The following is a 12,115-nucleotide window of genomic DNA, read 5'->3' on the forward strand; positions in this document are numbered from 1 at the left end:
TATGAGCTTATTTGTGAATATTCTTTTATCAGACTTGGCTGCCAAACAAAGAAGGGATTCTCTGCGTAGCAGACACAATTAAAGGATCAGTTGAAGTCATAAAGTTTACCCTTTATGGGTGAGTACTGACATGTCTTTTGCGTTTCAATATATTCCTTGAAGCCTATAGCAAAAACAAACAGCGGGTTCCCTTCAATAATTAGACAGATGGATTTAGTTTATTAAATTCAGCAATGTCTGTTTGCTTCTTCTACTAACACAGCAAAAACACTCATTTAAATACGGGAAATAATGTAGGCGGATGCATCAAGGGGTCTGCAAAAAGGCAATCCCCCACCCCACAAAATGCTCTATCTCTCCACATTCATCTGATTTCCAAAACTCTTGCTGTGTTGTATTCAGGTTAAAGTGGCCTTTCCAATCAGACTTTGCATTTTGGGAAATCCTGTCACGTTGCTAATTTAATGTATTAAAACACTTAATTTTGTTAAAACACTTTTTTTTTTCAAGTACTCCTGTTCACACGCTCTTGATCACACTGTTTTCACAATACAATACAATACAATACAATACAATACAATACAATACAATACAATACAATACAATACAATACAATGCAATGCAATACAATACAATACAATACAATACAATACCATACAATACAATACAATACACAAAACCTTGTGTATTTATAACACCAAAATGTAATAATATCTAAGGAACGTTTCAATGATAAAATAATATGGAATGCTGTAGGCCAATTCATGGTAATTATAAAACGACAAACAACAGCACGACGGGACAACACATAAGCGCAAAGTACATATTCTCCGCCCAGCATATTACATCGCATTGTGGTAGTACACTAAAAGCACACAACCCTAAATTCATACTCAGCTGTAATTATTTAAAAAAATCAAAGCACAATCTGTGATTTAGCAGGGGTGCACGCGATAAGTCTTAGATTAGAAGTCTTAATCTTAATAAGGATAAACACTATAGAAAATGGATGGATAAACAACATAAGCTAGAGCAAAGCTGCAGATGCTGGCTGCCTTAATCACCTCTTCACTCAGCACAAGAGCTGAGCCAGCATTCGCTCTCCCTCTAAACTTGAAATGGGCCTACATAGGATAAGAAGGAGAAAACATTGCGATTTGTTTAATAACACAGAGCGATAGAAGATTTATTTCCATAGCAGATATGTCATCAAAAATAACAATTTATGTGTCTGTCACAAAGTCTGTACGTAAATCTGTAATACCCCAAAAGACAGCTTAGCAAATATTTTCCAACGGTCAACAGATATACTACTAAATATATTACTATAGTACATATTGGCGTTTTATGAAAATGATGAAAACATGTGCTGGAGATAAAAAGCAAGGTCACTTTCAGAATGAGCACAAAAAGTTTACATGCATCACTGATTAAAAAAATCCTAAAAATCTTGACCGTTTTTATTTTTTTACACTTTTATGTCATTCGTTCACTCAAATGTGGCAAGCATCCACCACAAAATGCAATGATGCTCCGGTGCCTTCATTAGTCTACATTACAGTCCTTAAATAAACTTGCCAATCATAACTTGGTACGTGAGCAGGTAATTGATGAGGAGCCCCGAGACTTAATTGGAGAGGGAAATGATTCACTGCATTTTCATGACAAGGTGGTGACACTAATGGTTGAGAGTCGACTGAGCGAATGAATCAAGGCAGATAGTTAGCATGGATGACGATGTGTAGTTGAGTGATTGTGTTTTAAATCCATCTTGACTGGGGTGGGTGTTTTAAATCGTTCTTGACTGGCGTGGGAGCATTCTCACAGCAGAACAGTCATGGGCCTATTACATAATCTGACCGTTAGAGGTCAGTGTGGTACCGTTTAGCAGATAGAGCTATTACCTTGAAAGAGATGGCCTCTACACACAAAATTCTTCAGTAATATGATAAGGGGATAAAAAAAAAACTGCATCACTGGAATAAATCAATCATATATTTTATCTCTTTGGTAGTTATTTGATAAATGGGATGAGCTTCTGTTTGTAGGAAATATTCCGCAACCTTCTTGTTTTGCTCGCCACATTCTTAATTGATTCAAGCGTTCGATTAGTTGAGTAACAGCAGCCTGCCATGGTTGCAGTATATCCATATCGTCTTCATTCCTAGTCTGGGGAACAGTTGGGGACATTTGCGGGAGCATCCATCATTGTGTACACGGGAGGGAGGAATCCCCTATCTCAGCTCCAGCAATTATTCATCGCCGTGGGGGTGTTTAAAACGTCCTGCTGGTTTCAAGGAGCCTCTGCTACCATGATCAGTGTTTCCCAAGCCGTACTCAGCCAAAGCACATATTACATGACATTGGAAAAATATCACGGCACACCACTAAAATAAATATGTCACAGAAGTCGATACACAGGTTAATTACCACCTTGCAGATAAGCTTTTAATCGTTCTGTCTGTCACTATGTCCTTGGTGTAGATTGATAAACGGAGATATATTACTTATTATTAGCAGCAATTTAAAAAGTTTCACTTAATTGGTTTGAAAATTATTACAAATCACGACTGTACGTTATTTATTCAACTATGACAGTGATGCATGGTGAGTGACAGGACAATTAAATGATTTTCTATTAGATAGCAGAGGTTGCGTAATTGACCTGTGTAGCCCCGAAATAAAAGTGTGCCATTTTTATTTCAAAAGCACCTTCAGAAACACTATTGTAGACTCACAGGGGTGTCAAACTCATTCATCATGTGTCATGTCGTAGTTATGGTTTCTTTCAGAGGGCTTTTATCAAATCATATAAATGGATGTCACCCCATCATATCATTACAAATAATAAGTACACACTGCCCCATTTTTCCAGACTTACGAGAATCATTATTTTGGAAACGAAAAACACGGGTTTTTTTTCAGCTGGAACAAATTAATGCCATTTTCATTCATGTCAATGGCGAAATACTGTTTGATAATGATTTGTTGCCCAGCCAATTACAGGGCATGAACAAAAATCACACTCACATTCACACCTAGATGTTTGTTAATATGTTGCAGCAGGAAGCTGGAGTAGCCAGATAAAAAAAAAACAAAAAAAACATGCTAACCTGAGAAGAACATGCCAACGCCTCACAGAAAGGCCCAAACTAAGATTCAAACCCAGAACCTCTCAACTCGAAGATTTGCCTTCCACTAATACACCGTGCTGTCAAAATTGGAAACTTAATGTCAATTGATTCTTTTTATGAATTCATATTGTATTAAATAACTATTATGGGATGCCAGTCTTTATATGGCATACTAGTGTAATATAGCCAATTGAGATTGAATTTCATTGATTTTAATTGGAAAAGCCCTCAGGCATTATAGAGTACATGCAATAAAAGCGTCACACTTTGGAAATCATTTACCTACCAGCTATTACATTTTCAGAATGTTTTCGTACCACTTACCTCCCAAATATGATCTAATTATATCCTCAACTTTCATTTGTGTCGTTCATGTAATTGTCTTTTGGGGAACATTCAAAAGGTTTTTAACACTGTGTTATGACAGCATGTGTTTGCCAAGCCACTGTGTATTTACATACCAGTGAGTGTGTTTTAATAGTAGCAGTTTAAATGCTTGTCACGAAATACCTCAGCCTCGTTCACATTACTGTTTGTGCGTTGGCAGTGGTTCAGCAGTGGTTGTCACAATGCAACTTGAATCAGTCTCACTTGTGCAAACAGGGTTGCGTACACATTTTAGGACTGCCGGCTGGTAGCTTTGTTAACATTGTTTTAAATATGTTAAAGAAAATAAATAAATAAATGCAAATTTACCGGTCAACCCATGGATAGCCTCCCCCCCTCCCCTACTTGGTCATAATAGCTGTATCAAGCAATGAGATTTGGGAAATCTGGACCTTTTTCATATTTTTTTATTTTTTATTATTATTTTATTTATATGTGTGTGCGTGTGCGTGCGTATATATAAAATATTATATTTATTATATTATTATGATATTATTATTAATTTATTTTAATTCCCATCTCAGATTGTCATAACATGCAGAGTGAGCGAGAGATCACATTGGAGTTCAAAGGTTGTGACTATTAGGAGACGTGGGAATGAGGCTTTGAACGTGCAGATGAAGTTGTTGTCAAGAAGGCAAAATGCTGATTTTCAGCGTGATTGTTATCCAGGTATCAGGGGAGCTTATTAAATGTGGAAAATGTGTGTGTTTCGTGGGGGGGGTTGAGATGCTGAGCAAGCTTCAACACAGCATATAGTGTGTGGAAACGAATGGAGGATGGTGGGGGAGATTTGGGTCCGTGAATATACTCCCCCTCATCGCGTCACCAGGCGGATTTTTACACTCTGCTGCAAGAGGTCTGCTTCACACACACCCTTTAATAAAGAGCAGACATTTAACGCTCGTTCTCCTCCAGTCTCCATTCATAAGTCTGTCACCGGGTTACAAAACCCTTGTAAAAAGCTGCTTATTAAAAGTCTGACTCAGCGGCGTCTGCAGATGTGACACCTGTTTCATCCGCCCCCCCCAAAGAACAAGCCTCATTGTTTTCCGTTAAGTGCGATGACCGCGCATCTATTTGACCCCTCCTCTCCACTTCCCTCAACATGTGAGAGCGTGGTTCAAGCTGCTAGCTGGTAATTAGCCCATTAGGCCTAGAGTCAATGTCTTTCAGTTTGTTTTAGATGCTAAGAAGAAGGTTTTCCCTTGAGAGTCATCGGCAAGTGTGCGTAATTGCGTTCAATTGAAATTATAGCGAGTTATTCCACACCTCTGCTGAAGTAAAGAATAGGTTGGTCCATTTGTGGCCCGCAGGCCATACTTTGCCAACCCATGCTATACATTCAGCACGTTTCTTATTGCACAGTCCCTCTGCAATTGAATAACTGCTCTGTAAGAAATATACAATACGTAAACACGACACTGAGGTCATCCAAATATCTCAAACGTCAGGTGGAATCTGTGGAATAATCTCAGAAATTATTACTTTTGAGGAAACCAAAAATATGTCATGTTTGTTGAGCTGTTAATAGCATTGTCAAAGAGAGCAAGCCATTTAGACAATTTAGATTGGTCAATTAGTTGTATTATTATTATTTTAAATTGCAGATTGACCAATAGTATAGATTCGTCCAAAAAGTTGACAGAATTTACACATTGGTCAACATTCACATTTTATCACTAACCTACGCTATGGTAGTCTGAATTACGGTTAATATTTGTATTGGGGATGCTAATATCAAATATTTGTCGGAGAAAATATTCTATGGATTATCCTAATGATTAATCGGGTAAATACACAATACAATAGTGTGCATATGAGGTGCGGGTGTTGTTTTATATACACTTGGGGTCACCAAAATCACTCTACAATGTTGTGTGACTTTGCTTCAAAATGCAGGGCCTGACCTGGTGAATTACGAAGATTGGTTAGTGCTTGGCTGTTAACTGGCTAACAGTTAGCCAGTCTGCATACTGGAGTGCTGTTGTGGCCAAAACAAGCGCACATATGAATGTCCTGATAATGTTGTTCCTTTTGATTTTTTTTATCATTAGTCATAGAAAGTGGACTGGCAGCTGTGGCTGACCTAAATTAAATTCACCTAAATCAATTAAATAAGCTAACTAGCTTTACATTACAATGTACATGCTATTGTTTAAGCCAGTTTTGCTTTTCAGAATCTTGTCTTGGGACATTCTCTGTTTTACAGACTGTTTTCTCCTGGCTCGCCACCATCACATGCGTTTGCAGTGAATTATTAATCTTATTTGATTAATTGCTGCAGCGCTAAATTTGTAAGCCTCAAATAAAACGATGAAAGACTGTGATCAATAAGGGTGAATAGTTCCATTACATCTGTGGTTAGCTTGCAGACTAAAAAGGGCACAAACTAGTCATAGCTGGTTTGCGTTTGTAACCACAAAACCATCATAAATCGAGGGCCTTTATATATAAATAAGTCAGTCGCATCTTCATTGTCGTCAAATCATTGCACAAAATGTCGTACACTTTCATTTTTCCACACTTCATTTTGTTGGTGAGGGAAAAACAACTTTTCATGTTTTGCCTGATTTGACCTCAATTCTCATCACTTACTGTTTTGGTGAATAACAGCTACAATATTTATCACTGAGTTAAAACCAATTAGCTCTGAATGATGTTAAGCAATCTTTTTATGATGTTTTTTTCTTCCACCATTAAATCAGTCTTAAATCATGTAAATTTTTTGGATGCCACTACTGAGAGATTCCTCGTTCTGTTTTTAGATTCTCATAAAAAACGAAAACAGCACAAATTAAAGTGACACTGGGACTTTTTCTTACCCCTAAAATAGCAGCTTCTACGATTTATCTTAGCCCATTCATTGAACATGTCACCGAAGGATTTTTGAAACGTGGCCTTAGACGCGAGGGCAGACAGCGTTCATTTGTGAGAGCAAAGTTGTTTGTCAGTGCTAGTTCATGCATGATGGTCTTGCTAACACTTAACTCATTTGGTGTGAGCCATTTTTAGACCCTTCTTTACTCATGCCGCACTCTAAAATCACACGATGCTGTTTTGTCCACGTCCCCCAATAATCAGCAAAACTCAAATACTAAACAAAACAAACAAACAAAACAGCTTAACACTATATTTCTTCAAGGGAATACTACACAGTCTTTGCATGTATTCAACAGATAACTTTTAACTTGAATAATGGATTGAAAATAACAAATCTCTGAATTCACTTGTCTTTAATATTGGTGCAAGTTCGGGTAAATATGGATGCAAGAATGTGTTTTCCCTTCAAGCATTCAACCATACTAGAATGCAAATTGTAGTCTCGGCTGCCAAATCCTCATACATCATTCTGCGTGAATCAAAAACTCACCACTTTAACATGTTTTTGTAACTCTCACTCTCAATAGAAACGCTTCTACCCACCCCCCAGACTCAAACATGGTATGGTCCAGTCAGTGTAAACCAGGAATTGACTTGCTAATAGACAAAGAAACACAACCAGCATACCATATTTTATTTTCATTTGTTTTTGTCTTTGCCACTCTAGATAATGATTTGAACATAAATTCAATTTTACTGTATTTTATTTTTTATTTTATTATTTATTTTAAAATAAATTTCAATTTTTGCATCTTCATTTTAGGATATTATATGCCCATGTTCCTCAAATGAAAATAAACCATTATGGCCAAGTCTAACAGTAAATATATGTTGCAATTATGTCTTCTAAACTATTATTTATAATACATAAGTCTTTGCTGTTTTTAGTGGAGCATTTAGGTGTGAAACATGTTGATACAAATCTCATCTTCCTTCACACTTGAACACATTTAACACTGTTGCTGCTAACAAACTTCCCTCCTGCCGCTTCTCCAATCTGTGTATGTGTTTCTGAACCGTGACGCCTGCTGGTCATTAATAAACATGCTCATAAATGTTTAATCCCCCATCAGTGAGGTGGCAGGGGGACCCTTGTGGGTGATATTGATGATGTTAAGACACACAAATGCACACTTACACATGCACATCTTCACATTTGACAATTAATCCACATAGTCTTCCTCATACACAACACGATAGTACACTTTCCTAACTTTTGGGACATATTGTTCTCATATATTTGTACACTCACAAAAGCATTACCAGTTATGTTCTTTTCTCTGATTTATTTATACTTACTTAAACTTTCTATTCCATTACTTTGTGAATGTGCGTGTGAGAGAGAGAGGAAAGTGGAAGACTAAATTTACGGGAAGATTTTAAGCTTTATTTTAAGAGTCTCTGTATGAATATGACATTTACCTTTTAAGAATTACAGTCATTTTATGCAGAGTGCTTCCATTTGCAGGGACTAAAAACAAGGCCTGCTGGTGATTCGTATTCAGTGATCCCTCACTACTTCGCGTTTCGTTTATAGCGGCTTCACTACATCGCGGATTTTTTTTTTTCCAAATTAAAAAAACATTTAAAAGTCAAAATAAAACTTCTAAATTGATGAAACGTGTGTCTAACCTTTAGGACAATGTAGTATTGTCCAAATGTTCGTTTACATTCCTTTAGAAGTTCGTTTTCGCGTGTTAGCACGATTGCGAATTAGCATCTTTCCGTACTCGTTAGCTTGCCCAGTACTTCTTGTTGGTGACCGTACTTCGCGGATTTCACTTATCGCGGGTGGTTTTTGGAACCAATTATCCGTGATAAACGAGGGATTACTGTATTGAACTTGAGAGCGAATACGGACATTTGCCGTCCTGTTAAGCAGAAACACGCTTCCTGTTTCCTTGTCTTTCTGGGACTGAATCCTCTGAGTTCTCAGAAAGAGTGAAAGAAGGAAGGAAGGGACCTCACTGAGAACATTTGTGACGGGTGGCCCCAGCAGAGAGTGCAGTGTGACAGCGTCTATTGACAGCAGATGCCACTCCAGTGTGTGTGTGTGTGTGTGTGTGTTTGGGGGTTGAGAAGTCCGTGACCTATCGACAATGTAGAGGATATTCCCTCTGTGCTCTCTCAGTTGCACTCTCGTCTGTAAATTCCCAGCTGGTCTTGGCATTTTTCCATCTATTCATCCATGTTGTATGCCGCTTGTCCTTGTTAGCGTTGCGACTAAGCTGGAGCCTATCGGCGCTGACTTTGCTGACTTTACATAATGTTAATGTTCACATGTAATGTGAACCGCTATACGCAGAAAATTATCATAGCTGCTGTGGTAATTATAAAGCTTCAAAGGGGTAATTTGACAGAGCAGCAACATGCAAGCAGAGCATATGAAGTGCTTATTTCTGGGCAACAACAAATATAACTGATTCTTAGTAGGGGACCTTCTCTGCCTCTTCTTCTTGCTGTTATTCACTTTGCATCTCTTCAAATACAGCAGTGTTGTCCGGATTGTTGCGGCCCAAAAATGAATCCAGACATTTTCACTTCTTTCTTTTTAATTTATCAGAGCCCTTATGGCCTCTTCTAATGCGATGTGTAAATCACATCTTTCACGCCATAGCCTCTGCAAATGAATCGACAAATGAGAAGAGGAGTAATGATGCTGCACCACACCCCTTATGTCTTCCCTATCATTACTCTCCTCTCAGTCTTCTTGGAATTTTTTCGTTCCGTATTATCTTCAAACGGCCACATTTTATACTTAATTACAGCTAATAATAACCTGAATATATTTATTTAAATGTGCATTTAAAATTTGATAGCAACTAGGGGTCTCACACAAGGATTCACTCAAGCTAAAAATGCAATTTTGAGTTAGTGGCAACAGCAAAATTGGAAGAGATTTGGCAAACCTTTCTAGGGTGCAACCAATATACTCAACTCTGCTACTCATCCCATAAATGCATCATCCTTACAAATGTGGGACCATTTAAAAATCTACTTTACAAGCTTTTCAGTGGTACAAAACTTATTGCCAAGAAGCATTGTTACAACAAAGAAATCATCTCCCAATATTTTCTTCACACTTCTTTGTGGTATGTTTACAAACTAACTACACAGGCGGTCTTAATTACCATATTGAGGACACATTTTAAATCAATACCACTCTTTGAGTGTTATGACCATAAAATCTGCTAGCATGCTAAAAACATAACTAAAAACGTCTCTCTTGTGGTCAGTGTGGCACTCATCATACTCCAGAAATCAGAGGCCTAACACAATTCCACAGCCCAAATGGAGAGAGTGGATTATGACTACCACAAAGTGCTTTTAGGACACACACATACACACACACACGCACGCACGCACACACACACACACGCACACACACACACGCACGCACACACACACACACACACGCACACACACACACACACACCCTCACTCAGCTGCAAAAGGACTGCAGTGGTGCCCAAAACCAGCAGGTTCCCCCTTGTGATGAAATGCAGCAGAAAGGTGTTTCTTTCAGCCTCTCTCAAGGACATGGAAGCTCAGTGCCATAAAGCACTGTGCTCTGTAAAGTTTGCATGAATTTACACATTATGCAATAACATGCCTATTATACACAACATAATGCATTGTTGCAACATAGTGTATAAACAAACCAGACAGTCTAGACATATTTATTCTGGAGGAGTGGAGGGGTATCATCTTTCTAAAAGATCTTTACCATCCATCCATTATATGAACCTAAGATATCAGATACAAAGACATGGCCTTCCTGTTCGTGGCTGATTATTTAGTGCCGTGGAGTTCAATGCTGCGTGTTTCCAGTTAAGCGGATTTTAACAAGGTAATTTTAACTGCCCTCTCAACATGGGTGTGAATGTGTTTCGCCATGGGAAGCGAGAAGGTCAAGCTAGCTCAAAAGGGTCACCGTGCATTTTGCGCATTCTACTACGATCAAATAAAGATCGACTTGGCGCATCCGTTTTTCAAAAATTATGATTCAGCAAGACAAAAAGTTTATTTTTTCTTATTCTTGAACTTTCACTTCCAAGTTGTTTACAATCCACAGTGTCATCCCTGTTACCGGTTGCTTTATTCAATTACTAAACATAAGCAGCACACAAACCGTGTTACACTTAAGTGACTGATTACATTTGACTCATTGGAATCAGATTATGCCATTTTCTTTACTGAACTTCACATTGTCATGTGTTCCTTTGTTGCCTTGCCGTATGTTATTCTCATTACACTCAATTTTAGACGGCAATAATTCAATCGAGTGACCCCGTTTTTGGAAGCAGCAATGTTTATTGTGCCACAACAACATTTTCAAAGAGACAAACTGAAAGAACAACACACAACAGTACTGAAAATAAATGTAACCTGAGTGAGAAGACCTTTCACAACAAACAATGATCAAACTTTATTTTGGGACGATAGTAAATAATCTGATCTGCTTATATTAGTTTGTTTCCTAGGGACTTTGCAGAACGACACAACAGATTTTGCTACTTCACACAGCAGATGGTCATGTATAACTAAGAATATACAGTAAAACTGGGTGGATTTGTGTGATCTCATAAAAGGTGTGAGAGTGTGTGAGAAATATTAACACGTGCACGCAACGACTTCAACAAAAATTTATTTAGTTTTAGACACTACAATTGACATTGTAGAACAGCACTGGAGACAAATAGAGTCTTGGACCACCGTTAATAGTTTTAGCACTGCCACATAAACGGTAATTGCAATGTCATTCAGTAGCAACTGACAAATAAATAACACACAGAGCATCGTCCCTCACTGACAAATGCTAGCCAGGCAGTTAGAGGCAGATTCCAAACGATGAGCCGTGAATCCATCACACATTTCCTCATGCCAATTAATCCACACTGAGACGCTTGACAGCCGGTATGGTTCTATCAATCACTGGGTCCATCAGCTACCACAGAGAACAGTCACTTTCTATTTTACTGGAAATTTAGTTTTTATTTTCATTTGATGACTTATTACAATTATTTTTTTAACACGATCGATACCCTTCCTACATATTTTTTTGTTGTTTCATGTTATCCCCTGAGCAAACAAAATAAATTTGTCATCTACAAACCTTTTATATACCGTAATTTCCGGACTATAAGCCGCGGCTTTTTTCCAAAATTTTGAACCCTGCGGCTTATAGTCAGGTGCGGCTTATATAAGATTTTTTCCGTGATTTTTGTGATGACTTGATCACTTTTATACACTCGTAAAAAGGCTGTGGACCACTGTTGTGCGGTATCTTGAAGAAAAAAACAACAAAAATACTATTTTAAAACACTACTATGGCTGCTGCTTATTCTGGCTGTGTTGTTTGTGACTATTATGAGCTTTAGTAGGAATGCACACTAGGTTACCTGCGTCAAAGGGCTCTAAACCCTTTCTTTTACTCTGCCATGTGACTCAGAGTGGCGCTGTTTGGACCATCTGCATTGTATTAAAACCCAATCAATCAGCATTTAAATTCAATTCTTCTGAAATTTTGCTCGCCAAAAACAAGTTGTAATGAATGTGAACTTTTAATGCATTTCATTCAGAAGGTTACTTTGAACCCTGAGGCTTAAATGGCGGCGCGGCGTATTTATGGATTTTTACGGCTTTCTGTGTACTGTCTTTCTTTGTAAAAAACTCATGTGCACGTGCGGCTTATAGTCCGGTGCGGCTTA

At 38.0% G+C, this 12,115-nt stretch overlaps 1 protein-coding gene across 1 annotated transcript in view; it reads left to right on the forward strand.

Annotated features, from left to right (window-relative positions):
- Positions 1 to 12,115, forward strand: part of LOC125981312 (rho guanine nucleotide exchange factor TIAM2) — a 75,349-nt gene that overhangs the window by 1,866 nt on the left and 61,368 nt on the right. The gene's annotated exons all lie outside the window — the stretch shown is intronic.

This window comes from Syngnathus scovelli, chromosome 14 (genome assembly GCF_024217435.2).
Source record: "Syngnathus scovelli strain Florida chromosome 14, RoL_Ssco_1.2, whole genome shotgun sequence".
NCBI lineage: Eukaryota > Metazoa > Chordata > Actinopteri > Syngnathiformes > Syngnathidae > Syngnathus > Syngnathus scovelli.